Source organism: Tachypleus tridentatus, chromosome 9, assembly GCF_004210375.1.
Source record: "Tachypleus tridentatus isolate NWPU-2018 chromosome 9, ASM421037v1, whole genome shotgun sequence".
NCBI classification, from domain to species: Eukaryota; Metazoa; Arthropoda; class Merostomata; order Xiphosura; family Limulidae; genus Tachypleus; species Tachypleus tridentatus.
In genome coordinates, this window is record NC_134833.1 from 9,898,719 (window position 1) to 9,925,626 (window position 26,908).

Below are 26,908 nucleotides of genomic sequence, written 5' to 3' on the forward strand. Positions count from 1 at the left end.
TTTGTATTTGCCAAACAAGATTAAATCACAAAACTTTTGACCTTCTTTACTTATTATTGGCTACTTTTTAGACAACAACAAAACACTACATATTAATATATATATATATATTTTCAAACACAGGTTAACTAGCACGATATACAATGCAGAATTGTTAGAGAGGAACCTAATACGTATTAATACATATAAGTTGCTTATAGCCAAAGAGAAGCCGAAACTAAAATAAATTTTAATAAAACACTGCACTAATGTTAAATGACCGTATTCATAACTAGAAATAGTTATCACAATTTTTCAGTACAATTTATTTATGTTTATTTAAAACATTCTTGTATTTGTTACACAATAGTTTAATAATTTACTTTCTTTATTAAATCCATTAACTATTAATTTTTGTATGAGTATTTCAACATCACTAGTAAAATATTGTAATTTATAACATTATTATATTAGTTTCTTATAATTCATGTTATATTCAAGGCATAATTATAAGGGAAACCCCACTTTGCATTGATATATGTACATTGAAAAATATATTAACTGGTATTATATTTAATTAGAGAGAAAGCCGCTACGTACTGATATATATATTATAAGCACAAACTTTTCAAGCCATAAACCAAAACAAATTAACATGAAATTAAAAAAAAAAAAAATACTCTGCACATGAAAACGATCCTAGGGTACAAGCTGAACGTTGGATTTTTTTTTTTTTTTTAAATAAGAGATTAATAGACGGTGTATCCCTACCATAATGTGAGTCCTAGATTAAATAGTATTATATTCAAGGCACGATTGTCAGAGTTAAAGCCACTACGTATTGATAAAAATACACCTTCAGAAATAGGTTAAATAGTATTATATTCAAGGCACGATTGTCAGAGATAAAGCCACTACGTATTGATATATATACATCTTCAGAAATAGGTTAAATAGTATTATATTCAAGGCACGATTGTCAGAGATAAAGCCACTACGTATTGATATATATACATCTTCAGAAATAGGTTAAATAGTATTATATTCAAGGCATGATTGTCAGAGATAAAGCCACTACGTATTGATATATATATACATCTTCAGAAATAGGTTAAATAGTATTATATTCAAAGCACGATTGTCAGAGTTAAAGCCACTACGTATTGATATATATACATCTTCAGAAATAGGTTAAATAGTATTATATTCAAGGCACGATTGTCAGAGATAAAGCCACTACGTATTGATATATATATACATCTTCAGAAATAGGTTAAATAATATTATATTCAAGGCACGATTGTCAGAGATAAAGCCACTACGTATTGATATATATATACATCTTCAGAAATAGGTTAAATAGTATTATATTCAAGGCACGATTGTCAGAGATAAAGCCACTACGTATTGATATATATACATCCTCAGAAATAGGTTAAATAGTATTATATTCAAGGCACAATTGTCAGAGATAAAGCCACTACGTATTGATATATATACATCTTCAGAAATAGGTTAAATAGTATTATATTCAAGGCACGATTGTCAGAGATAAAGCCACTACGTATTGATACATATTCACCTTCAGAAATAGGTTAAATAGTATTATGTTCAAGGTAGGATTGTTTTACTGAACAACCAAAAATCGCTAGTTTTTAATCGTAAATATGCAGTTTAGTTGCCCATTCGTATAAAATTAGGATTGTTGTAATAACAATACTCTCAACCAATAAAACCTTTAGGCTTAAGGAAATTACAGCAACAGTTGATTTATATTTTAATGTCACACCACAGACACCATAAATGTGAAGATATTTTACTTCAGTTTCAAAGCTAAGGTTTTATAAAACAGTGTATGGATAAGCTGTTAGAGCCTGCGTTAGAAACCTAGATGTGAGCCGGATAGTGAGTGAAAGTGCTTGCTAATTGTGAGTAAACAAGTTTTGTATGTTCGCTTACACTCCGCTAAACACGGTTTAAAAACACGTCACCAGGAGACAACAAGAACAAAGATAAAGACGAGTAATTAGTTTCGTTAACTCAGGTGATTTATAAATAAAGTATTATGCAGCAGTTAGGAGAAAGCGAAATAGGAGAGTAAGATATTAAAAAATTTATGTAGGCTGTTGGTTGGAGTACAATTTTAAGACATATTTCATTGGATAATGTACATAATAGATATTTCTTATTGGATGATGACAGAATGAATATTTCTTATTGGATACTGTACAAAATGAATATTTCTTGTTGTATAATGTATAGAATGAATATTTCTTATTGGATAATGTACAGAATGAATATTTCTTATTGGATAATGTACAGAATGACTATGATTTCATTGGATAGTGCTCACAGAGTAAATACTTTCAAACTACAGGTTCTTATCAGAATCTGACAAACGTTGCTGATAAAAAAAGGAGCGAATTAAGTCTACTCTCTGTTTCTTTCTATTCCTATCTAAATATATTTACTGACAAATGTTTTGTTTCTTTAATATAGCTTATTTTTGTAAGTTTAGAATTGAGGCATGTTATCTTCATTTGTTAATGTCGCATAATGTAATTTGTTGTAAATTAGACTTTTTAGTGTTGAGAAATACTCACACTTACATTCTAGGTATTTAATTGTTAAAACGACACACCTTAATTTGTTGTAAATCAGACGTTTTAGTGTTGAGAAATACTCACCCTTACATTCTCAGTATTTAATTGTTAACACAACACACCTTAATTTGTTGTAAATCAGACTTTTTAGTGTTGAGAAATACTCACCCTTACATTCTTGGTATTTAATTGTTAACACGACACACCTTAATTTTTTTAAATCAGACGACACACATTCTTAATTGTTAACACGACACACCTTAATTTGTTGTAAATCAGACTTTTTTTTGAAATACTAAATTCTCAGTATTTAATTTTTAACACAACACACCTTAATTTGTTGTAAATCAGACTTTTAGTGCTGAGAAATACTCACCATTCTCAGTACATTCTCAGTATTTAATTGTTAACACGTTTTACACACCTTAATTTGTTGTAAATCAGTAAATCAGACTTTTAGTGCTGAGAAATACTCACCCTTACATTCTCAGTATTTAATTGTTAACACAACACACCTTAATTTGTTGTAAATCAGACTTTTTAGTGCTGAGAAATACTCACCCTTACATTCTCAGTATTTAATTGTTAACACAACACACCTTAATTTGTTGTAAATCAGACGTTTTAGTGCTGAGAAATACTCACCCTTACATTCTCAGTATTTAATTGTTAACACAACACACCTTAATTTGTTGTAAATCAGACTTTTTAGTGCTGAGAAATACTCACACTTACATTCTAGGTATTTAATTGTTAACACAACACACCTCAATTTGTTGTAAATCAGACTTTTTAGTGCTGAGAAATACTCACCCTTACATTCTCAGTATTTAATTGTTAACATGACACACCTTAATTTGTTGTAAATCAGACTTTTTAGTGTTGAGAAATACTCACCCTTACATTCTCAGTATTTAATTGTTAACACAACACACCTTAATTTGTTGTAAATCAGACTTTTTAGTGCTGAGAAATACTCACACTTACATTCTCCGTATTTAATTGTAATATCAAAATGTTAGAAACTTACAAACTACCTTATTTCTAGTGTTAGCTGTGTGACCCACAATTCCATGCTATAATTCTCGATACATAATGATAGAAGAAAACGAGCTTAGAAGATCTATGTACAAGGTTTGCACCCCGTAAATTTTGTTTTGTACTTCCAAAAGCTTTTTTTTTCTTCCTAGAAAGTTTTCTTTGTGATCCAGGAAGTTGACTTTCACTTCCATTTCTATTCTATTACATGACTGGTCAACTATTCATCGTAAACAGAAATTCTTTGCAGATATATCTGATACTTAAGGCCCAGCTAACCCTAGTCCCTAACTAACTTAGATTTACAAGAGCGGATTATACCGCTATCCTTTCAAAAAATATTAAATATAAGTATGTGTACGTGCGTAGTTTGAAGTAATATCCAATTAAAATACATATAATACAATAGGACCATGCTCAAATACATAACCGCTGTTAAGTAAAAACCGCTTTCTGTGGATCGTAAAAAAATTCAGTTAGCGAAATAGTTATGCCTATTCTGCGTAGCCATAATTAAAATTGTGCCAGTGCGTGTGACGTTTATATCACCGAACAAAGGGAATCGCGCATTTAGAGCGAAGTTCTATTTGCATACACTAAGCCTAACCATTAGAAGTAGTTTAGGCGTGCCAAGTCTTACGTTAATAAAATCATAATGCTGTCAAGGATGCTGTTTTAAACATTTATTTTATTATTTCAGGCTGTGATTAATAAAAAAATATGTTTACAGTTTTGCGTGTTTCTAAATTTATGGACATTTTTGGCGTTTAGTTCACTTTTTTTTTTTTTTTTCCCGTAGACGTGAAACAAATGTGTTCGTGTCTGTCAGTTTCTATTTTTATAAATGAATTTGCAATTACCCGCAAGCCTTACTCGAATAAAGAAACGACGATTGTGTTAACTTTTATATAGGGTCGATTATATAAATCAGAATAATTTAAAATGTTCTTATTTTACTGTTTTTTATTTATTTTTAATGTATATGTTTATATTTGTAGAAGTAGTTCATGTATCGAATATTGCACTCAAGAAGCTACTCTCGTCACCAGGCATCCCATTGATTTATATTCTCGTAAAACTTGAGCAGTCTGCTCAACTTATTATTCTTTACAATCATGTGACATTACACTTCAAACCGTGTTAGGCTTGTTGATAGTGGATTAGGGATTTATAAAACTAGTTCTTCTAACCTACCTGCATAATTTGTAAAAAACATATATTACTCATTTTCTGTATAACGCTTTTAATTATGTTGCATTCGTGTATATTTATCTATCTATTTTGTTTTTTATTCTTGTTAAACTCAATAGACTATCTGTGCTGTGCCCGCATCAGGTATAGAATTTTAATTTCAACGTTATAACCTCCCAGGTTAGCTGTTTAGCTACCAAGGGGTTATATTTCCAAACTCACAAGTAGTTGGTTTAAAGTTCTCAAATTCGAGTGATGTGAAAATGATGAAAACTTAAAAAATTAACAGTAGACATAAAAAAATTCGAAAAAGGTTTCGAATGTCTAAACAAAATGGAAAATCTGAAAAGTTATTATCATTTTAAAGACGATTTGTTGTTGCTGATTGCTTTATTTTGGTAAGAATTTACTTATAAAATGGTTTCGGTTACGCTACAAATTAAAAGTAATAGCAACAAGTAGCAACAAGTGGTACAAAAAGGCTTAACTTATCTGCCTCAGTATTATAAGTTTGACAAAGACTTAATTTCATAGACTTCAGTTAAAGCTTTTTTTTATATAATCTCATTTTACTCGATTTTAGTTTCCTCATCCTTCAAATTAAAAAAGTAAAACATAAACAAGATACTTCAAATAATTTCATAATATTCTAGAATTGTCTGTGAGTATCTTTCTAGAGAAATTATGTGGCAAGATTCTTTATGTAAAAGTAATTGTATGAACGCGGCCTTGATACAGAGCTCTTCTGTTATGTTTCAGATGTGCATTTGCCAAAATTTCCAGATAATACGTACTTAAGCTCATGTGTCTCAGGTCACACAAAGTTTTTTAATTTTTAACAACGTTTTTGTTTGTATTTGCACTTTGAAAAACATAACAACAAAACTACGAATTTTGCAGCATAAGTTAAGCTGCTCATCGATCTCTCTTTTAGAAATCTAGTGCCTGGAGGAAATTGCTATTTCGAACTCAGAAACTTTCAAATGTTCTGAATTTGAGATAAAAATCAAAGTGAAAAACAGTTTATTTTGTTCGTAATATCTCTATGTGTACCATGTGATGTAACTATGATTTTAGTTGTGAATGGTTAGTTTACGTAGTTCAGGTATTCGTAAAAAATGTGGGGACAAGTCCCCTATGTTTCCGTAGAAATTACCTCTGAATTAAAAAGAAACAATTTTGTCAAATTTCTTTCTTTCAAAAAATGAATTTCTCATCCTTTATCTCATAATTTAAATTACTATTATTACTATTATTAGTAATAAAACTACCACAAACCACTCCCATTTTTCTTTTAGTACGAGAAATGAAGATAACTTATCTAAGGGGTTCTGAGCTACATCACAATCTACACATCTTACTGCTTGGCAGTTTCACTTTAAGCAGACATTGATGGTTCTTTTGTTTTTATTACCTTAGGCATGTTAGTACGACATACCTGATAGTTTATACATTGTGTTTCCATGACAACTTCTCAAAATATATAATAAACAGAGGTTTCGTAAAATTAATGCAAAACATGTAGTGTTAAGACAGATTTGAAGAAGTTACTTACGCTATACAATATCAGTAGAAACACAAAGATAGGTTTGAAGGTGTTACATTATATAATATCAATAGGGACACAAAGACAGGTTTGAAGGTGTTACTTACATTATATAATATCAATAGGGTCACAAAGACAGGTTTGAAGGTGTTACTTACATTATATAATATCAATAAATATTAAATGTTAAAATAAAAATGTTAAAAACATTTTTAACATTTCGTATTTACCATTGCCAAACAAAAACTTACCATCAGGACGTATATATAAAATTTATATTTTTAATGATCTAGTGTATTATTGTTTGGTGGGATAATTTAGAGAAGTCACACGTATTAAAAGTTACCCCATATTAGAACAATAAATGTCGTTTAAAGATACAACTTAAATGTCAAGACTTGTCGTTAGAAACAATTAGATCTGTTAAAACAAAACAAAACTTTAAACCAATTAATGTTGAAGGATAGTATACGTCACACCTGCTCTTTGGCCATTCCTGCTTCGAGCCCTCGTTGGTTAATTTGAGATACACTATCTAACGAACGCGTAGCTTAATATCTAGTGCTATAACATTTGTTTAGATTACATTACGAAACCAACCCAAATTAAACATTCAAAATACTATTTCAACATTAGTTTGAAAGTATTCCATCAAAATATATATTTTTATAGCACGTTTTATTACTGGTTATTACTACTAATATCTGCCTGTTTGGGTTGGCAAACAGCGAGTTTCAACTACCCGTTGGAGTCTGGCAAACAGCGAGTTTCAAACGTTGACTGGCTGTTTCAACTGATTGGGTCTGGCAAACAGCGAGTTTCAACTGACTGTCGGGGTCTGGCAAACTGCGAGTTTCAACTGACTGTCGGGGTCTGACAAACTGCGAGTTTCAACTGACTGTCGGGGTCTGGCAAACTGCGAGTTTCAACTGACCGTTGGAGTCTGGCAAACAGCGAGTGTCAACTGACTGTCGGCGACTGGCAAACAGCGAGTTTCAACTGACTGTTGGAGTCTGGCAAACAGCGAGTTTCAACTGACTGTCGGGGTCTGGCAAACTGCAAGTTTCAACTGATTGTTGGAGTCTGGCAAACAGCGAGTTTCAACTGACTGTCGGGGTCTGACAAACCGCGAGTTTCAACTGACTTTTGGAGTATGGCAAACTGCGAGTTTCAACTGACTGTCGGGGTCTGGCAAATAGCGAGTTTCAACTACCCGTTGGAGACTGGCAAACAGCGAGTTTCAACTGACTGTCGGGGTCTGACAAACTGCGAGTTTCAACTGCCCGTTGGAGTCTGGCAAACAGCGAGTGTCAACTGACTGTCGGCGACTGGCAAACAGCGAGTTTCAACTGACTGTTGGAGTCTGGCAAACAGCGAGTTTCAACTGACTGTCGGGGTCTGGCAAACTGCGAGTTTCAACTGACTGTCGGGGTCTGACAAACTGCGAGTTTCAACTGACTTTTGGAGTCTGACAAACAGCGAGTTTCAACTGACTGTCGGGGTCTGGCAAACTGCGAGTTTCAACTGACTGTCGGGGTCTGACAAACTGCGAGTTTCAACTGACTTTTGGAGTCTGGCAAACAGCGAGTTTCAACTGACTGTTGGAGTCTGGCAAACAGCGAGTTTCAACTGCCCGTTGGAGTCTGGCAAACAGCGAGTTTCAACTGCCCGTTGGAGTCTGGCAAACAGCGAGTTTCAAATGACCGCTAGGTTCACCGTGGTGTTCGTCTTAAGCAGATGTTTCCGACAACGTCTAGTGAAGGTATTATGAGACACGTATCGGATGTTTACTGTATGTTTTATTAAACAATGTTTACTGGAGGTTCTATTAAGTAGTCTTTACTACAGGTTCTATAAAACAATGTTGACTGTAAGCTATATTAAACAGTGTTTAGTGTAGGCTTTATTAAACAATGTTGACTCTAAGCTCTATTAAACAGCGTTGTTTTCGTTATTCTCGGGTCCAAAGTTCATCATATTTAGCCTTTATTATTACCATGTGTCCTGTACAACCTGACAGGTGTCCGTATCTATTCTTTATTATTACCACGTGTTTTCACTGTCTTTTCATACCCTTAATTATAGTCCTGTGTTTGATGTAATACACTACGTACTTTTCAGTTTTCTTATATATGAAATTCATTTTATTCATCTAGTTTAAATATCTCTGATGCCGTTATCAGAGGTTTGTAAATGTACACACAGTATTAATTAAATAATAAATCTATGTGTTTCAACCCTCACACTTCTATTACAATAGCGATAAATACTACGAAAAACCATAAAAAATGATTCAGGTTTATGTTCGTGTTCTGACCGTGACAGTACATTACCGGTTTTATTAAATAATCAGAGTAATTCTTCTGAGGCCATTTCAATGCAAAGCAAGAGTCAGGTGACCAGTCACGTGATCTGATATGGAAATGCCTATTATTGGAACTCATGTCACATAAAAGTTAATTTGGCGTTACGGACTTTTTGGTCTAATAACTGTTCACGTTCAGTAATGCGTATGATCACATTGGGCCTTTAGGGAAACCGTGAATCTATGTGACAAGCTTAAACTGCGTGAATCAATGAATAGTTTCATGGATGATGTAGCCCATTCCTCTAATTTACCATCACTGATTGTAACTGACCCACGTGCTATCAAGCAACTTTCAGGTCATCATATACAATGAGGTCATGTGTTATTAATCATTTGAAGCAACCAATTCTAAACATCTATATATTAACATTAACGACTAAACGTCTGGATCTCTGTATAATACGGCATCCATCCATACTGCTTTCAGTTTGTAACCCATAAAGGTCAATATAAAACCAGTACCGATTATTGCCCAAACCAATGTGCATGTTTTGTGTGTTCATTTCTTCAATGAAACTTTAAGTGGAACTGGTTTAAACTCCCCAAATGTGTGTACGCATTGTATCTGGTTACAGCATGAAACCTTAAAGACTTACAACACCGAAAATTGAGTTTTGGTACCCATGATTGGCACGGCACAAATAGCCCATTGTGTAACTTTACGCTTAACAATAGCAAATAATTTCCAATTCCTAGAGGCTCATCTCTGAGCTTAAAAGCTTATAACTCTCAAAATCACGTTTCGAGGTCCGAGTGAACACAGCAGAAATATTGTGTTGTTCTGCGCTTCAAATCAAATACTGAAAACCTAATGCAGTAAAACAAATATTCAAGACGTATATATGTGGAGCTATAAAGTAATTTAATATTCTTTACTATTTAAATAGCAAATAGAAATAAAATTGTATGCATTTATATGTATATCTCTCGTTAGCTCGACTTCTTTACAATGAATAGTCTTAAAATTGATTGTTTTCTGACGTCCAAAAATACCACGATACGCCACTGTGGTATGTATGTTTATGAACTTCTGTTTTGGATTAGAGGCCTAAATTCCCGAGACCTAATTATATCTTTTGTTTGTTTTCAAACCTTATAGCTAAAGAATTGGTTTCTATTTTGTAGTGAAATTTAAATTAAATGAATAATTTAACTTTGTAAAGTAAGGAAGTAGTGATTTATTGATTTACAAATCTGACCTGGTGGGTCTGTAGGTCAAGAGCTTATATCACGTCACTGAACACATACGTGTTTAAGACGCTGGTAGCCAAAGAGTTGATGGTAGGTGGTGATGACTAGCTGCCTTTCCCCAGTCTTAAACTTCGAAATTAGGCAGGGCTAGCGCATATAAACCCCGAGGAGCTCTGCGCAAGACTCAACAAACAAACAAAATTCATTTACTGCATATGATTCATCGTTTAGCTAGCTGTATTTACAGTGGTCTCAAATACCTTATTTCAATTTTCACTTTCAAAACAACCACTACATATTCACGTTCCACGACTGGGTATGCCAGACGCCTGGGGATGACATATAAAACGTTAAACAGATCGTTTTTAATGGAGCCAATACCATTTCAAACAGAGCAACATGTTGGACGATGTTTTCTCAGCAGCCGAGCTGAGTTTCACTTTGCAGCCAGATATCAGGCATATACGCATTTAAAGAGAAGAAATAAATCATTTAATTTACGTACAATAACCTCATGCTTATGGCGGGAGCGGAGACACAAAGTGCACAGGAATCCCCCTAGTGGAAAAATTAACAACCTGCAGAATAATATTGTAAGTACCACACATTATACAAACCATATATAAAACAATCCTTTGTATACGTATTTCGAGGTATCCTTTCCTTAATAAGCTAAACTTAGCTAAAGGAAAAAATCAATTCGTTCATTAGATTTCAGTCCAACCAAATGTGTATTTACAGGTTTATTTCAGATTTGTTTGTTTTGAATTGCGCGCAAAGCTACACGAGGGCTATCTGCACTAGCCGTCTCTAATTTAGCAGTATAAGACTAGCACACTAGCAGCTAGTCATCACCACCTACCGTCAACTCTTGGGCTGCACACTTACCTACAAATAGTGGGATTGATCGTCACCTTATCACGTCTCAACGGTTGAAAGAGCGAGCAAGTTTGGTGTGATAGAGATTTAAACCCGTGACCCTCAAATTACGATTAGAGTGCCTTAACCACCTGGTCATGCTGGGCCGTTTATTTCAGGAGAAGTGTTACATTTCATGATTCCACGCATTAAGGATGTTGTTGAAATGTCTCTGTGAGAGAAAGAGACCCCATGCTTTAAAGACGCCCTGAAAACATCTTTTCAGAAGAAAGTGACCTCAGACGGTAAATACGTTATGGAAACGTGTCTTTAGAATAAAGTGACCTCAGACGGTAAATATGTTATGGAAACATCTCTTCAGAAGAAAGTGACCTCAGACGGTAAATATGTTATGGAAATGTGTCTTTAGAATAAAGTGACCTCAGACGGTAAATATGTTATGGAAACGGGTCTTTAGAATAAAGTGACCTCAGACGGTAAATATGTTATGGAAACGTATCTTTAGAATAAAGTGACCTTAGACGGTAAATATGTTATGGAAACGGGTCTTTAGAATAAAGTGACCTCAGATGTTAAATATGTTCTGGAAACAGGTCCTTAGAATAAAGTGATCTCAGATGATAAATATGTTATGGAAACTGGTCTTTTAGAAGAAAAAGACTACACTTACCAAAGATACTCTAAGAAAGGGCTTTATTAAACAAAATTGGTCCCAAATGTACCAAAATTGTGTTTTAAAACGTAAAATATCTTTTTCAGACTTCTTTTGCTTTTTCAAATTAAAGTGAACTTTTTACGACTCTAAAGATGCAAAGACTATATTTGTCTACTTTAGAGTTGTGCTAGAGAAAATATTTATTTAAATTATCCAGAACCTTTGGAGACAAAATTCCATCTGTTTTACGAAGGAGACTCCATCTTAGTTCGGAAAGTTGACGCAGCCTATCTCGTGCTGGAGAAGTATAATGGTCATTTCAAAAATTTATTACGAAAACTTTAAATTTACATTTTGTAAAATTTTTGTGTTTTTTTACGAGCCAAGCCTAAGACTCAGTCTATTTCGAGTTGACCACTTTTCTAACACGAAACATGAAAATTATTAAATGGTCAAAGTAAAGGCTAATGTTTATTTCTTTCGTAATTTTCAGATTACAGAAACAGTTGTAGTTAAGTATAAAGATACGCAATGGGCTGTCTGTACTCTGCCCGCTACGGGAATTGAAATCCAGTTTCTAGAGATATAAATCCCCAGACATCCGCTGTAACAAATCTATAAATCTTCTTATTAAAACTCTAACCTAGATACAACCTAGCCTTACACTTAGCTATGATTCTAGTACAACTCTTATTTGAATAATGAAGAATGGATAATTTATACAAGCAAACTTTGCGAAAAAATACAGATTTCTTCGTGCTTTAACCAAGCAAGCACGTTTTAAACGATTTCCAGAGTTAATGAAACAGTTGAAGCAAAGAACGGATTTGATTATTTTTCACCAAGTTATTTCATTTCCAACCTAATATATAAAACTGGATGAACGAACCTAGCTCTCTCCATTACTTATTCACGAAAAGGTTCTCAACTCTCAATGGGTAATATTATTATGACTGTAATCGAAGATTCTATTTATATGGTCTGGTGACCGAATTTCTTCAAATTATCTGTAAAGAGTTATCTTCAGACAGTCCGTCCCCGAGCTCACTAAAGACGTCTGTAGAACGTGCCAGGACGAATTATATAAGTTAATTGATTGAAGTCTACACTTTGCAAATACAGACTTTGAGTCTTCTATTGAGACAAACATTGGCAATACCGTTTCACTTGCGAAACTTATTTCATATTTATCTTCCAGAAACGACATTTCGACATTTGTGTTGCCGAATATGAAACTAGTTTTTATCTTTTGTAAGAATATCTATTTTATTTCGTTTTTAATAAAGTATACCTTTTAAAGCAGGTCATGATTAAGGCCCATTTAATACCAAGTAATATATCACTGTTACGTAATCACGTATATACATTTAATAATTTAGAGATTGCAAGCGTCGTATAATCATTCACGTATTTTTTTTTGGTTTTTTTTTTATTTCGCGCAAACCTACACGAGAGCTATCTGCGCTAGCCGTCCCTAATTTAGCAGTGTAAGACTAGATAGAAGGCAGCTAGTCATCACCACCCACCGCCAATCCTTGAGCTACTCTTTTACCATCGAATAGTGGGATCGACCGTCGCTTTATAAAGCCCCCACGGCTGAAAGGACGAGCATGTTTGGTGTGACGGGGACTCGAACCCGCAACCCTCAGATAATCATTCACGTATCAGACGGGAAATATGAGAATCTCAGTTGCGAGACACACTTCTGTGGAACACTTGTCATAAGTTCAGCTGTGAGTTTATTATTGTAAGTTTAAATGTGGCTGATAATGAAGATGAAAATGATTCACAAAACACTAATTTTATTATCAGCAAAATCTGAAAAGTATGTTACAAGGACGGTTTAACAGGACGAACGTTATAATCACTATTGAACTCAGTTATTACGTGAAGCGTAAACGGAATGATAGAAAAACATATTTCAGATATATTATGCAACACTTGAGTTCTAAGCGTGTAAACTTAGAACACGTTTAGATCTAAAAAACTTTCTGAGTCGTTAATAGTGGGGCTGTCGTTCGACTTCCTTTAACATGGAGATCGAGATCTGTAGACCCCGTAGTAATGGTAGATAAATCGTTGCACGAAATACTGTGACCTATGATTTTAGAATGTGAACGAATTGATAAGTGGTTAGGCTTAAGTAGTGACCTTAAACTAGCGACAATTAAGAGTAGCCACTTCAGATGGCGGATACTATTACTGGTTGCTTTCCCTCATATTTCCACATCACATTTAGGGTTAGCTCTAGTCTGGCCATTTAGCCCCTATGTACATAAGATATTGTTAAGTTAAATAGATAAACAAAAGTTTTGTTTAAGCCTCGCAAGCCAAACTGTCGACTTTAATTATTCAAAGAATCGTAATGAGTGGAAAAATAGCAACTGGGTTTATGGCGGCCCAAGACCTAGAAAACCTAATATAGAAATCAAACACTAGGAATTTCGCATTTTATTAGACTGATGTCAATAGGAGGTTAATACGAGGTTTTGGAAACGACCTGAATTATCAACGAACATCACAATCTCTATCCTTGACTCCTCTGCGTTTTCCGTATCAATCAAGTAACTACAAAACCTAGTATGCTGTGAACTTTATCTAAGGATAATCTTATAACAGGCTTAGTTGTGAGCACTTTAATCATAAGGTAAAGATAAATAAATGGTTTGAGTTGTTTTTGAATTTCGTCAAAAATATTCAAGCATTACCTGGGGTGTCGTTCCTTGATTTAGTTTTAACAGACAAGAAGGTGGACATTCTGTACCTTACTAATCACCAGGCCATAGAATATTTAACTTTGATAGCTTTAACCAAATCGTATGGCATTAAATCTCAGGAAATTAATCTTCAAACAAAAGATTAAAGATAAACTTACGAGATATGTAACCAAACAGTATTGTACAAATTACTATAATTTAATTCTGAGAACTTTAACAGAACAACAACAGTCTGTTAACTTCTAGAGGATCTAATTCCGACAGCTTTAAATAAAAATTAATGTTTAACTTTAACCAGAGGGTAAGGGACGACGACTTGAAATTTAAATGTTTAAAAAGAATGAAAATAAATGCACGACTTTGCCCAAGTATTGCTATTGGACAGACTAGAAATGTTTTATCCAATTATTAAACAGATTGTATTTTGATCTATCCAGTAGTAGTAACTGATAGTTGAACTGCTATTTTCAATAAACTAAAACTAAAATAATCTTATTGTTATATATATAGAGAGAACTTCATGAAATGTCAGTCGTGTTTATGAACAAATTCCTTCTTTCATTGTTTTGTTTTTTAACTTTTCAAAGTGTTTTAAAGAACGACATTCTTGGTATGACGTTATTGCTGTTAAGCGCAACATAATCAGAAAATTATTTTTATTGTCCAGGATATTCTGATTGGTTATTTTCCGTTGTATCACGTGACGACAAAAAAACAAATAAAGAGTGACTATCTTCTCAAAGTGACGTCCTGGTGTGGATACTTCTATTTGACTGAATAATTTCTGAATTATTCGCTCGAGTCCAGTGGATGAACCTTAAACTCATAGAAACTGTAACTTCTAGCTGTGTAGATGGTTTTTCAAAGAACCGGTCATCCAAACGTGAATTTAAAAAAATATGATTAAACCGATGAAAGCAATTAGATGCACTTCACGACTTCAGACACAAAATTTCAAACAATTTTATCGTTAAGCCTAATTGTTTTACTGTTAATATGTTAGGTCTAAACGTTTGACAGAAGACACGTAGGTGACCACATATGGCCACAGCTGTTCATTTATGTTGTTCCACGTTATGAATAACTGTATCTTCAAAAACTGACCACAGCTGTTCATTGTTTCACTTTATGTATCCATGTCTTCAAATACGGACTACACCTACATCTTAGGATGGCTGGTATGGGTATTAACAGTTTTACAAATAAAGCAAGAACAACGTTTCGACCTTCTTAGGTCATCTTCAGGTTAACTTAAAGATTACCTAAGAAGGTCAAAACGTCGTTCTGTACTTTATTTTAATTAAAGTGTTAATACTCATACCAGCCATCTTGAGATACATTTTTACTTTAAGTGGGTTTCTAGTCATCACGAATGGACCACACTTGCTCAATAAGGTTATTCCACATTATGTACCCATGACTTCAAAACGGACTACAGCTGTTTAGTTAGGTTGTTTTCACATACTCGTACACCCTCGAATGACTTCAACAGGTCATGGTTAGTGTACGTTGATGACGTGATCATGACGTCGTAATAGCAAATTATTTCATCTTATAGAGTACTTTTTGAAGTTATAAACTTTCACACTTATAAGAATGTCAATAATTTCACCAGAATAGTTTCAATCCTAAAGCAAGTGTTTATTCAGTCCCTCTGGTGGTAAAAAGATTTGCAGTGTGTCTTTGTACAGACTTAACTTACTTGAAAAATTGGGCCGCGATGTTAAAAATAAGAATGACGTCATCAGTGATGCAAATCGATATGATTTAGCTGCAGATAAATGCATCTGATGGCATTTTGACATTTTTAACGCTGGCCACGTGACCAGTTTGGTAGAAGGGCATAATTTTATATTGTGCAGATTTTGTAGTTGTGGGCGTCGTATTTACGTTATAGATTTATAGCTTATTCTAATTGATTATTAAACAGTCTCTCAAGGCCAAATTCCTACAGCTGCAGACAAAAGTATCTGGACAGTGAAGAACATAAGGTTGTTTTGAATTACACAAAAAGCCACACGATGGAAGGCACCTAGCCATTACCACTCACCGCCAACTCTTGGGGTACTCTTTGTCAAAGAATAATGAGATTGATCGTCACATTATAATGCCTCCACGGTTGAAGGAGTGAGTTTGTTTGGTAGGATGGGGACTCGAACCCGCGCCCCTCAAATTGCTAGTCGATCACGCCCTAGCCAAATAACCTCACCGGGCCTTAGGGAAAAAAGAAACAAAGATAGAAAACGTAATTCCTATCAAATATAGCTTTAAAATAAAACAACAAATCATCGCAGAACATACATCAAAGGGAAAGTCATAAGTAAAATGTTCATACCTTTCATAATTTCACAAAATTATTATTTTGACACCCTTACTTTAAGTCCACTAGTAGTTTAGTAATATATTTGTAGAACTATAGCACTAAAATCCGTTTCGATACTCGTGGTGGACACAGAACAGAAGAGCCATCATGTAGCTTTGAGCTTAACTCAAAACGAACACAAACCGTTACTTCGCTATTTTGTTCCCCTATTTTTTGCTTTTTTTACAATCTAGAATCTTGTTTATTGAAACCGTTTCCTGGCATATTTCCGCTACATCAGCCTTCAAAGCAATCCACAAGATCATGATGAGATGCGAGTTTGGTTACTAAATTGGCCAATCATTGGTTACTAAATTCGCCAATCAATAACTGTAAAAGTTGTCTTTCATAACCCCATTGTAGACTTCGTACACTGCTCAGAGTCATTATTCTGCTGAGTAACAAACTGTGTGAAAGTGTGAAATTAGTTTGTTCGTGCTGTAATTTGTTTTATACATGCTATGTAATAAGTGCTTGCTACTGGGAAACTGAATATATAAAAATATGTATTTGAACCGAAATAAAAGAAGTTATAAAAATTGTATTACATTCGCTACGACTCTATGTTTGGTAGATGTTTCAGTATTACGTCGTCATTACATCATAATACACTAATACGCAGATATGCTTTCACAATTACTATACGATGCCAAAATATGTTCTTTCACCATAACACAAAAACGTACAAAATTCGAATGAATCAGAACATTAGAAACCTATGTTCTCAATGTAAACCTACACAATGAGCTGCAACACGGACTTTGCATACATTCATGCCAACTGCTCAGCCGTCAGAGACTAACCGAAGTCAGTTGTTTGATATTTGTTTATTTGTTTTAGCGGAAAACTGTACAATGGGCTATTTAAGCTAAGTTCATTGCAGGGAATAGAACTTACAACTCCGGTTTTTAGCATCGTGAGTGCTGTGAAACTTACCGCTGACCCGTTGGTAGTGAAACGCAATTAGCTTTAACAGTTCTTCAAGGGTTAATTTTCCATCAGCTCGTGCTATTTATAATTAACGTGTATTGTACAAGTAATAAACAACCAGTGGTTGTTATAAAATGAACTTCACTGAACAAGTCATCGGTGTATCTCACACAAAATACAAACTAACTAACTGCACCTTGGAAAAAAACACACTTTTTTTACTTTTTGTGTTATGATAAAATAAATAGAATAGTACTTTACTGACGTAAAACAAAAACGAAGTATATATCATCTTAGAATTCTTGTTCCTCACTTAGGAAAATAAAATATTTACTCCGTACGCACGTGCTTCTGATGGATGATATGTGTTATCACTTTGCACTTGGTTTAAACACTTGAAAACACGAAGTGTTTAAGTACATTCAAGGTTAGGCCCACACAAACAAACGGGAAAATAAGCAAACTCTACTTATATAAGATTTGGCCCGGCATGGCCAGGTGGTTAAGGTACTCGACTCGTAAACTGAGGGTCGCGGGTTCGAAACCCCGTCGCACCAAACATGCTCGCCCTTTCAGCCGTGGGGGCGTTGCATTGTGACGGCCAATCCTACTATTCGTTGGTAAAAGTAGCCGTAAAGTTGGCGGTGGGTGGTGATGACTAGCTGTCTTTCCTCTAGTCTTACTCTGCTACATACACGACCTACATACACAGTCTGATATGATGTAACTCCTTAGAACAGGACCTACATACACAGTCTGATATGATATAACTCCTTAGATCAGGACCTACATGTGCAGTCTGATATGATATAACTCCTTAGATCAGGACCTACATATACAGTCTGATATGATGTAACTCCTTAGAACAGGACCTACATACACAGTCTGATATGATATAACTCCTTAGATCAGGACCTACATATACAGTCTGATATGATATAACTCCTTAGATCAGGACCTACATACACAGTCTGATATGATGTAACTCCTTAGAACAGGACCTACATACACAGTCTGATATGATATAACTCCTTAGATCAGGACCTACATATACAGTCTGATATGATATAACTCCTTAGATCAGGACCTACATACACAGTCTGATATGATATAACTCCTTAGATCAGGACCTACATATACAGTCTGATATGATGTAACTCCTTAGATCAGGACCTACATACACAGTCTGATATGATGTAACTCCTTAGAACAGGACCTACATACACAGTCTGATATGATATAACTCCTTAGATCAGGACCTACATATACAGTCTGATATGATGTAACTCCTTAGATCAGGACCTACATACACAGTCTGATATGATGTAACTCCTTAGAACAGGACCTACATACACAGTCTGATATGATATAACTCCTAAGATCAGGACCTACATACACAGTCTGATATGATATAACTCCTTAGAACATGACCTACATATACAGTCTGATATGATATAACTCCTTAGAACAGGACCTACATATACAGTCTAATATGATATAACTCCTTAGAACAGGACCTACATACACAGTCTGATATGATATAACTCCTTAGATCAGGACCTACATGTGCAGTCTGATATGATATAACTCCTTAGATCAGGACCTACATATACAGTCTGATATGATGTAACTCCTTAGAACAGGACCTACATACACAGTCTGATATGATATAACTCCTTAGATCAGGACCTACATATACAGTCTGATATGATATAACTCCTTAGATCAGGACCTACATACACAGTCTGATATGATGTAACTCCTTAGAACAGGACCTACATACACAGTCTGATATGATATAACTCCTTAGATCAGGACCTACATACACAGTCTGATATGATGTAACTCCTTAGAACAGGACCTACATACACAGTCTGATATGATATAACTCCTAAGATCAGGACCTACATACACAGTCTGATATGATATAACTCCTTAGAACATGACCTACATATACAGTCTGATATGATATAACTCCTTAGAACAGGACCTACATATACAGTCTAATATGATATAACTCCTTAGATCAGGACCTACATACACAGTCTGATATGATATAACTCCTAAGATCAGGACCTACATACACAGTCTGATATGATATAACTTCTTAGAACATGACCTACATATACAGTCTGATATGATATAACTCCTTAGAACAGGACCTACATACACAGTCTGATATGATATAACTCCTTAGAACATGACCTACATACACAGTCTGATATGATGTAACTCCTAAGATCAGGACCTACATACACAGTCTGATATGATATAACTCCTTAGAACATGACCTACATACACAGTCTGATATGATGTAACTCCTTAGAACAGGACCTACATACACAGTCTGATATGATATAACTCCTTAGATCAGGACCTACATATACAGTCTGATATGATATAACTCCTTAGATCAGGACCTACATACACAGTCTGATATGATGTAACTCCTTAGAACAGGACCTACATACACAGTCTGATATGATGTAACTCCTAAGATCAGGACCTACATACACAGTCTGATATGATGTAACTCCTTAGAACAGGACCTACATACACAGTCTGATATGATGTAACTCCTTAGAACAGGACCTATATACACAGTCTGATATGATATAACTCCTTAGATCAGGACCTACATACACAGTCTGATATAATATAACTTCTTAGAACAGGACCTACATACACAGTCTAATGTAACATAACTTCTTACATCAGGATCTACACATACAATCTGATATAGTATAACTTATTAGATCATGACCTACATGTACAGTCTGACATAATACAGCTTCTTAGATCATGATCTATATATTCAGTCTGATTTTGCATAACTTCTTAAACCAGGACCTATAAATTAAGTTTGTTATCATATAATGTTTTAAATAAAGATTTATAATATAATATAATATAATATAATATAATATAATATAATATAATATAATATAATATAATATAATATAATATAATATAATACGATATGATATGATATAATATAATATAATATAATATAATATAATATAATATAATATAATATAATATAATATAATATAATATAATATAATATAATATAATATAATATACCTTTCTAGATCAGGTGTTAAATTCACATTCTTAATATAATATGATGTGTTAGACAAGGGCTTACATAGACTTTTTAATATAATACCATGTATCTGATTAAAACGTACATAGACGTTCTAATATAACATAATGACTTAGATTAAATTCTATAATGAAAGTCTAATATAGAATAACACCTGAGATAAGAACCTACAAATTAAGTTTGTAATAACCTACCATCTTAAATTAGAACCCAGTTAATCAGTCCAATGTAATGTAATACCCGACACAGAAGCCTACAAATTAAGTTTGTAATAACCTAACGTCTTCAGTTACGCTCCACATAGTATGATTTAATGTTTGTCGTTTAAAATATATCTTAAACTATATACCAAGTGTAGAACTCTCAGTGTTTACTGGGGAATTTAATTAATAATTCCGTTTTCTGTATTCTATTTACAGCGAAGCCACGTCAGACTCTCTGCTGTGTTCGTCGTGAGGTAACGAACCCTGTATCTTAGCGTTGTAAGAAACATTCCGCTGTTCCATCGGGGGGCCTATTTTTATAATGTAAGTTTTAAATTATATTTTTGCGAACTTTATTTTTATTGGTTTTTGACTTTACGATGCCGAACCGTTAAAAAAAACCCACTGTATCCAGATAAGAAAAATACAACGTTTCTCTGGAATACTTTGTTTTCAGAAATTACAAACTGTTTTAGTACAAGTAACATAATAGAATAGCTGTAGAACGCAGTTTTGTGTTTGTTTTTTGAAGTTTCTTGCTGTAATTGTTTCGAAACAAAATACAGTTAAATCATCGATATAAAAAAAAGTTGTTTACGATGTTCCTTAGTAAAATAACGAGGCCTATAAAGATTTTTGTTTCTACTCTATTAATCATTTCGGTGAATATAAATACTTTGAAGCTTATTCTAATTACACAGTTTGATTGGCAATGTATCAAGATACTTCGCTCGTTTCTCTTGCAAGAAAAACCAAACAAATTAATTTGTTTTTGTTTATTTTTGTTTAAATAACGCTCACATTATGCCTTAATTATTCTGATAGATTTTGTGAAATAGGAAAACGAGAGCAAAAACATCAAAAATAATGAATATGTTATCCCCACGAGACAGTAATCCTATCAGATACTTATAACGACTTTTCACAGCGTCCTCTAGTGGAGTCTCTCGGGTATCCTGAGTTGAACAGTCCCTAGAAGATAAATATTCCATTACTCGACCAGAAAGCGTGAAGGACTGATTCTTAGCTAATGTACTATGTCTTAGAGTCATATAAATATTAGCCATGCGTGTAAGAGTAAATGTATATATGTAAGCATTGGCTACTAAATGCAAAAAAAACAACAACGTATAATTAAATATTTGACGTCTGTTTACTGTTAATTCAGAAAACAATTGAAACAAACCATTAGAAGCAGAGAATAATAGTTGTAGATGTAAAAGCGGAAAATAAAGTGTTTGTTTTATAATTGCGTGAACACAAACTCAACAGTTATTTACACATAACCATTTCTAATTTGAAACCAATAAATTACTGAAGGAAAATTTGTGTGTGTGTTTTTCGTATAGCAAAGCCACAAAGGGCTATCTGCTCAGCCCACCGAGGGGAATCGAACCCCAGGAAAATTTGTGCTAGCCTTCCTTAATTTAGGAGTGATAGACTATAGAAAACGAACTAGCCAGCTTTGCCAGTTCTAGGACTAGAATTTTACCAACAAAAAATTGAATTGGCTATGGCTGAAGGGGAAGCACATTCGTTGAAAGGGACTCGAACCTGCATGGTTACACGTGGAGCATTCTAACCACAATCCCACACCAGGCCAGATTAGACGGAAGGCAACTAATATACCAACCAGTTCGTGGACAACATACAGAATTGCGTATTTTATTTAAGGAACCTTAATATTCTATAATCGAGAAATAAAGATAGAATATTTAATTTAATAATTCGTTCTAATCAATGAACTAAGAACATAATATTCTGATACTCCATTTTTCAAGACAATAATACTCAAACAAAATATAAACTCAAGATGATAGATCAAAACAGAGGAAACGTTTAACTGTTTATAACTCTTTGTGCTTAATTAAGCACCAGTAGTTGAATTTATTTGTCTTCTCATTAGCGTAAATAACGTCATTCATTAGAAACGGTGTGTAGTTTTCTGTTAAATATGATTAATTACACCCTCTTGGTTTCATGTTAGACATACTGTCATGGTTTATTACATTGGTTTCATGTTAGGCATACTGTCCTGGTTTATTACATTCGTTTCATGTTAGGCATACTCTTATGGTTTATGATGGGCAGAAAGCCAGCTGCAGAGTTAAGTAGACTTGCTTCTAAGAAACTGTCTTCTAATGTGCGTGAATAATTTAACATATAGGTTAATCTACCGACCAAAATAATCCGTGGAAGACATCGTCTGTAAGATAGGTCCTTCTCCATTAGGGGAAAACCGGTGGAAAAACAAATGTTCACTTTTTGAAAGTGCTCTGGGATTTTGATCTGAAATTGACTTTTTTGCACAGACATGTCTCATTGATATCACGAACAACCACTGAAGTAATGTCTTTAGCTTTCCGAAAATTCTAGCCTAAAAATTAAACGAGGAATCCGTAGAATGATTTTGCTTTCTCCAATCTGAGAAACCACAACAAAAACTGAAGAACGTATATCAACTCCTTACCTAACAACTAAACATAACACAAACTGAAGAACGTATATCAACTCCTTACCTAACAACTAAACATAACAAAAACTGAAGAACGTATATCAACTCTTTACCTTACAACTAAACATAACACAAACTGAAGAACGTATGTCAACTCTTTACCTAACAACTAACCACAACAAAAACTGAAGAGCGTATATCAACTCTTTACCTTACAACTAAACATAACACAAACTGAAGAACGTATGTCAACTCTTTACCTGACAACTAACCACAACAAAAACTGAAGAACGTATATCAACTCCTTACCTAACAACTAACCACAACATAAACTGAAGAACGTATATGAGCTCTTTACCTAACAACACTACCCACATTGAAGAACGTCTATTAACTCTGTATTTAACCCGTTATGTAGTAATGACTAGTGATGACTCTTTACCCACGAACACATTTGTGGTAATGACTAGTGATGACTCTTTACCCAGTAACACATTTGTCATAATGATTAGTGACGACTCTTTACCCAGTAACACATTTGTGGTAATGACTAGTGACGACTCTTTGTACCAGTAACACATTTGTCATAATGACTAGTGACGACTCTTTACCCAGTAACACATTTGTGGTAATGACTAGTGACGACTCTTTACCCAGTGACCCATTATTTGATATTGATTAATAAAATGAACTTAGTATATGTACTTCTTTATCAGAAGTTAGGTATATGTACAAGGACGAGTGAGAAGCACGTATGATATTTTACGGTTTTATATATAGTACGATAATAATTATTATTTTACAAGCTGTGACTCTGGTTTTTTAAATATTTTAATGTAAATCAGCTTACTAGATATATCTGAAGCTCCGGAACACCATATCCGAGGTTGCTTGTTGTGTTAGCTGTTGGTCGGTAAAGTCGATACTTTCTGTTTAATTTCACTCAGAACAGAGTTCATTGCTAGACATTCGGTCAGGACTGGGTTTGTTGTTGTTTGTTTTTTGGTCCGACTGATGACAATTAGTTTTTCCACATTTACTAATTCTTTATAAAGTGAAGATAGCGAAATGTTTGTAGTTACTTGAGGTTTATTTCTCATAATGGTTAATGGATCTTTCTGTACACAGTTTGCCAAAAACATATATAGAACATAGAACATTACTTAGTTCACCAAAAACATATATAGAACATAGAACATTACTTAGTTCACCAAAAACATATATAGAACATAGAACCTTACTTAGTTCCCCAAAAACATATATAGAACATAGAACCTTACTTAGTTCCCTTAAAACATATATAGAACATAGAACCTTACTTAGTTCCCCAAAACATATATAGAACATAGAACCTTACTTAGTTCCCCAAAACATATGTAGAACATAGAACCTTACTTAGTTCCTAAAACATATATAGAACATAGAACCTTACTTAGTTCCCAAAACATATATAGAACATAGAACCTTACTTAGTTCCCCAAAAACATATATAGAACATAGAACCTTACTTAGTTCCCCAAAAACATATATAGAACATAGAAACTTACTTAATTCCCTAAAAACATATATAGAACATAGAACCTTACTTAGTTCCTAAAACATATATAGAACATAGAACCTGACATAGTTCCCCAAAACATATATAGAACATAGAACCTTACTTAGTTCCCAAAACATATGTAGAACATAGAACCTTACTTAGTTCCCCAAAAACATATATAGAACATAGAACCTTACTTAGTTCCCTAAAAACATATGTAGAACATAGAACCTTACTTAGTTCCCCAAAAACATATATAGAACATAGAACCTTACTTAGTTCCCCAAAAACATATGTAGAACATAGAACCTTACTTAGTTCCCCAAAAACATATATAGAACATAGAACCTTACTTAGTTCCATGAAAGTCAAATATACTAATAGATCTTATTTATATTTATAAAATTTAAATAGGACACAAAACCATACTTAGATCTATAGAACATGGCACCATACTTCAATCCGTAAACTTAAATACAACATAGCATTTAACTTAGATCGATAAAACTTAATAAAACATAACACTTTACTTAGACCTATTGTTACTTTAGCTATCCGTGTTTAAATTTAGAGTATTAATACAACATAACACCTTACTTAGATCTATAGTCACTCTATCTATACGTATTTAAGTTTAATGTATAATAGAATATAACACTCTAGTTTTCCGTGTTTAGAGTATAATAGAACAAAACACCTTACTTAGACCTATTGTTACTCTAGTTTTCCGTGTTTAAGTTTAAAGTATAATAGAACATAACGCCTTACTTAGACCTATTGTTACTCTAGTTTTCCGTGTTTAAGTTTAGAATATAATAGAACATAACACCTTACTTAGATTCATAGTCACTCTATCCATATGTGTTTTAAAGTTGGAGTGTTGTAATCATATCAATTAATACAGCTCTGTACTCTGACCAGGTGTTGTAATCATATCAATTAATACAGCCCTGTGTTATGACTAGGTGTTGTAATCATATCAATTAATACAGCTCTGTGTTATGACCAGGTGTTGTAATCATATCATTTAATACAGCTCTGTGTTATGACCAGGTGTTGTAATCATATCAATTAATACAGCTCTGTGTTATGACCAGGTGTTGTAATCATATCAATTAATACAGCCCTGTGTTATGACCAGGTGTTGTAATCATATCAATTAATACAGCCCTGTGTTATGACCATGTGTTGTAATCATATCAATCAATACAGCCCTGTGTTATGACCAGGTGTTGTAATCATATCAATTAATACAGCTCTGTGCTCTGACCAGGTATTGTAATCATATCAATTAATACAGCCCTGTGTTATGACCAGGTGTCGTAATCATATCAATTAATACAGCTCTGTGTTATGACCAGGTGTTGTAATGATATCAATTAATACAGCCCTGTGTTATGACCAGGTGTTGTAATCATATCAATTAATACAGCCCTGTGTTATGACCAGGTGTCGTAATCATATCAATTAATACAGCTCTGTGTTATGACCAGGTGTTGTAATGATATCAATTAATACAGCTCTGTGTTATGACTAGGTGTTGTAATCATATCAATTAATACAGCCCTGTGTTATGACCAGGTGTTGTAATCATATCAATTAATACAGCTCTGTGTTATGACCAGGTGTTGTAATCATATCTATTAATACAGCCTTGTGTTATGACCAGGTGTTGTAATGATATTTTCATAAAATAACTCAGTGAAGCACTTTGTTCTTGACTCGAGGTATTTTACTTATTTCTTTACAAACAATAACACTATATAACACTATATAACACAATATAACACTATATAATACTATATAACACAATATAACACTATATAACACAATTTGTACTTTTCTTGTTCCTGGGCAGAAAGTGTTATTTATCAAATGGTTATGCCTAAAGTAAGTGGAAATGACCTATTGGTCTCTTCAAACTTTGCTTTTGTGACCTGGGAGCGTATAACAAAAACATGATGGGAGACAACATGTGGGGGCTGATACGTGAAAGTGATTTACATTACAGTTTCAAATCTCTAAACTACTCACTTCTAAACATTTTTGTATAACTTTAGTATAAATACATGTAAATCTTGATTCATATGTTGTTTTATTCAGACCTTATATGAGTGAAAATGTGCAAATTTTCCCGTTTTCACA

At 33.7% G+C, this 26,908-nt stretch overlaps 2 protein-coding genes across 3 annotated transcripts in view; one reads left to right on the top strand and one right to left on the bottom strand.

The window, feature by feature from the left end:
- Positions 1-26,908, top strand: part of LOC143224740 (glutamate receptor ionotropic, NMDA 2A-like) — a 373,609-nt gene that overhangs the window by 239,491 nt on the left and 107,210 nt on the right. The gene's annotated exons all lie outside the window — the stretch shown is intronic.
- Positions 1-26,908, bottom strand: part of LOC143226923 (glutamate receptor ionotropic, NMDA 2B-like) — a 179,274-nt gene that overhangs the window by 151,340 nt on the left and 1,026 nt on the right. The gene's annotated exons all lie outside the window — the stretch shown is intronic.